Here is a 5,000-nt window from a genome sequence, read left to right as displayed (position 1 = left end):
AGGATTGAGTCCAGCCAGTTTTCCAAAACCATGATTTTCGTTTTTCACCAAAATCACCACCAAGCCACAAAATCAAGCCAAAACACCAAAATCATGAACTTGGCTATGCACCAACCATGTCAAGATCAATTCCTTTTGCTCCCAAACTTCTCCCACATCACTTTGAAGGCATTTGTGAGGATTGAGTCCAGCCAGTTTTCCAAAACCATGATTTTCGTTTTTCACCAAAATCACCACCAAGCCACAAAATCAAGCCAAAAATCCAAAATCATGAACTTGGCTATGCACCAACCATGTCAAGATCAATTCCTTTTGATCCCAAACTTCTCCCACATCACTTTGGAGGCATTTGTGAGGATTGAGTCCAGCCAGTTTTCCAAAACCAACATTTTCGTTTTTCACCAAAATCACCACCAAGTCACAAAATCATGAACTTGGCTATGCACCAACCATGTCAAGATCAATTCCTTTTGATCCCAAACTTCTCCCACATCACTTTGAAGGCATTTGTGAGGATTGAGTCCAGCCACTTTTCCAAAACCATGATTTTCGTTTTTCACCAAAATCACCACCAAGCCACAAAATCAAGCCAAAAATCCAAAATCATGAACTTGGCTATGCACCAACCATGTCAAGATCAATTCCTTTTGATCCCAAACTTCTCCCACATCACTTTGGAGGCATTTGTGAGGATTGAGTCCAGCCAGTTTTCCAAAACCAACATTTTCGTTTTTCACCAAAATCACCACCAAGTCACAAAATCAAGCCAAAAATCCAAAATCATGGAACTTGGCTATGCACCAACCATGTCAAAATCAATTCCTTTTGATCCCAAACTTCTCCCACATCACTTTGAAGGCATTTGTGAGGATTGAGTCCAGCCACTTTTCCAAAACCATGATTTTCGTTTTTCACCAAAATCACCACCAAGCCACAAAATCAAGCCAAAAATCCAAAATCATGAACTTGGCTATGCACCAACCATGTCAAGATCAATTCCTTTTGATCCCAAACTTCTCCCACATCACTTTGGAGGCATTTGTGAGGATTGAGTCCAGCCACTTTTCCAAAACCATGATTTTCGTTTTTCACCAAAATCACCACCAAGTCACAAAATCAAGCCAAAAATCCAAAATCATGGAACTTGGCTATGCACCAACCATGTCAAAATCAATTCCTTTTGATCCCAAACTTCTCCCACATCACTTTGAAGGCATTTGTGAGGATTGAGTCCAGCCAGTTTTCCAAAACCAACATTTTCGTTTTTCACCAAAATCACCACCAAGTCACAAAATCATGAACTTGGCTATGCACCAACCATGTCAAGATCAATTCCTTTTGATCCCAAACTTCTCCCACATCACTTTGGAGGCATTTGTGAGGATTGAGTCCAGCCAGTTTTCCAAAACCAACATTTTCGTTTTTCACCAAAATCACCACCAAGTCACAAAATCATGAACTTGGCTATGCACCAACCATGTCAAGATCAATTCCTTTTGATCCCAAACTTCTCCCACATCACTTTGGAGGCATTTGTGAGGATTGAGTCCAGCCAGTTTTCCAAAACCAACATTTTCGTTTTTCACCAAAATCACCACCAAGTCACAAAATCATGAACTTGGCTATGCACCAACCATGTCAAGATCAATTCCTTTTGCTCCCAAACTTCTCCCACATCACTTTGGAGGCATTTGTGAGGATTGAGTCCAGCCAGTTTTCCAAAACCAACATTTTCGTTTTTCACCAAAATCACCACCAAGTCACAAAATCAAGCCAAAAATCCAAAATCATGGAACTTGGCTATGCACCAACCATGCCAAGATCAATTCCTTTTGATCCCAAACTTCTCCCACATCACTTTGGAGGCATTTGTGAGGATTGAGTCCAGCCACTTTTCCAAAACCATGATTTTCGTTTTTCACCAAAATCACCACCAAGCCACAAAATCAAGCCAAAAATCCAAAATCATGAACTTGGCTATGCACCAACCATGTCAAGATCAATTCCTTTTGATCCCAAACTTCTCCCACATCACTTTGGAGGCATTTGTGAGGATTGAGTCCAGCCAGTTTTCCAAAACCAACATTTTCGTTTTTCACCAAAATCACCACCAAGCCACAAAATCATGAACTTGGCTATGCACCAACCATGTCAAGATCAATTCCTTTTGATCCCAAACTTCTCCCACATCACTTTGAAGGCATTTGTGAGGATTGAGTCCAGCCAGTTTTCCAAAACCATGATTTTCGTTTTTCACCAAAATCACCACCAAGCCACAAAATCAAGCCAAAAATCCAAAATCATGAACTTGGCTATGCACCAACCATGTCAAGATCAATTCCTTTTGATCCCAAACTTCTCCCACATCACTTTGGAGGCATTTGTGAGGATTGAGTCCAGCCAGTTTTCCAAAACCAACATTTTCGTTTTTCACCAAAATCACCACCAAGTCACAAAATCATGAACTTGGCTATGCACCAACCATGTCAAGATCAATTCCTTTTGATCCCAAACTTCTCCCACATCACTTTGAAGGCATTTGTGAGGATTGAGTCCAGCCACTTTTCCAAAACCATGATTTTCGTTTTTCACCAAAATCACCACCAAGCCACAAAATCAAGCCAAAAATCCAAAATCATGAACTTGGCTATGCACCAACCATGTCAAGATCAATTCCTTTTGATCCCAAACTTCTCCCACATCACTTTGGAGGCATTTGTGAGGATTGAGTCCAGCCAGTTTTCCAAAACCAACATTTTCGTTTTTCACCAAAATCACCACCAAGTCACAAAATCAAGCCAAAAATCCAAAATCATGGAACTTGGCTATGCACCAACCATGTCAAAATCAATTCCTTTTGATCCCAAACTTCTCCCACATCACTTTGAAGGCATTTGTGAGGATTGAGTCCAGCCACTTTTCCAAAACCATGATTTTCGTTTTTCACCAAAATCACCACCAAGCCACAAAATCAAGCCAAAAATCCAAAATCATGAACTTGGCTATGCACCAACCATGTCAAGATCAATTCCTTTTGATCCCAAACTTCTCCCACATCACTTTGGAGGCATTTGTGAGGATTGAGTCCAGCCACTTTTCCAAAACCATGATTTTCGTTTTTCACCAAAATCACCACCAAGTCACAAAATCAAGCCAAAAATCCAAAATCATGGAACTTGGCTATGCACCAACCATGTCAAAATCAATTCCTTTTGATCCCAAACTTCTCCCACATCACTTTGAAGGCATTTGTGAGGATTGAGTCCAGCCAGTTTTCCAAAACCAACATTTTCGTTTTTCACCAAAATCACCACCAAGTCACAAAATCATGAACTTGGCTATGCACCAACCATGTCAAGATCAATTCCTTTTGATCCCAAACTTCTCCCACATCACTTTGGAGGCATTTGTGAGGATTGAGTCCAGCCAGTTTTCCAAAACCAACATTTTCGTTTTTCACCAAAATCACCACCAAGTCACAAAATCATGAACTTGGCTATGCACCAACCATGTCAAGATCAATTCCTTTTGATCCCAAACTTCTCCCACATCACTTTGGAGGCATTTGTGAGGATTGAGTCCAGCCAGTTTTCCAAAACCAACATTTTCGTTTTTCACCAAAATCACCACCAAGTCACAAAATCATGAACTTGGCTATGCACCAACCATGTCAAGATCAATTCCTTTTGCTCCCAAACTTCTCCCACATCACTTTGGAGGCATTTGTGAGGATTGAGTCCAGCCAGTTTTCCAAAACCAACATTTTCGTTTTTCACCAAAATCACCACCAAGTCACAAAATCAAGCCAAAAATCCAAAATCATGGAACTTGGCTATGCACCAACCATGCCAAGATCAATTCCTTTTGATCCCAAACTTCTCCCACATCACTTTGGAGGCATTTGTGAGGATTGAGTCCAGCCACTTTTCCAAAACCATGATTTTCGTTTTTCACCAAAATCACCACCAAGCCACAAAATCAAGCCAAAAATCCAAAATCATGAACTTGGCTATGCACCAACCATGTCAAGATCAATTCCTTTTGATCCCAAACTTCTCCCACATCACTTTGGAGGCATTTGTGAGGATTGAGTCCAGCCAGTTTTCCAAAACCAACATTTTCGTTTTTCACCAAAATCACCACCAAGCCACAAAATCATGAACTTGGCTATGCACCAACCATGTCAAGATCAATTCCTTTTGATCCCAAACTTCTCCCACATCACTTTGAAGGCATTTGTGAGGATTGAGTCCAGCCAGTTTTCCAAAACCATGATTTTCGTTTTTCACCAAAATCACCACCAAGCCACAAAATCAAGCCAAAAATCCAAAATCATGAACTTGGCTATGCACCAACCATGTCAAGATCAATTCCTTTTGATCCCAAACTTCTCCCACATCACTTTGGAGGCATTTGTGAGGATTGAGTCCAGCCAGTTTTCCAAAACCAACATTTTCGTTTTTCACCAAAATCACCACCAAGTCACAAAATCATGAACTTGGCTATGCACCAACCATGTCAAGATCAATTCCTTTTGATCCCAAACTTCTCCCACATCACTTTGAAGGCATTTGTGAGGATTGAGTCCAGCCACTTTTCCAAAACCATGATTTTCGTTTTTCACCAAAATCACCACCAAGCCACAAAATCAAGCCAAAAATCCAAAATCATGAACTTGGCTATGCACCAACCATGTCAAGATCAATTCCTTTTGATCCCAAACTTCTCCCACATCACTTTGGAGGCATTTGTGAGGATTGAGTCCAGCCAGTTTTCCAAAACCAACATTTTCGTTTTTCACCAAAATCACCACCAAGTCACAAAATCAAGCCAAAAATCCAAAATCATGGAACTTGGCTATGCACCAACCATGTCAAAATCAATTCCTTTTGATCCCAAACTTCTCCCACATCACTTTGAAGGCATTTGTGAGGATTGAGTCCAGCCACTTTTCCAAAACCATGATTTTCGTTTTTCACCAAAATCACCACCAAGCCACA

The sequence above is a fragment of the Phaseolus vulgaris genome, chromosome 11, assembly GCF_051622355.1.
Source record: "Phaseolus vulgaris cultivar YP4 chromosome 11, ASM5162235v1, whole genome shotgun sequence".
NCBI lineage: Eukaryota > Viridiplantae > Streptophyta > Magnoliopsida > Fabales > Fabaceae > Phaseolus > Phaseolus vulgaris.
The sequence above is the reverse complement of the archived record's forward strand: the minus strand, read 5'-3'. Positions refer to the sequence as shown.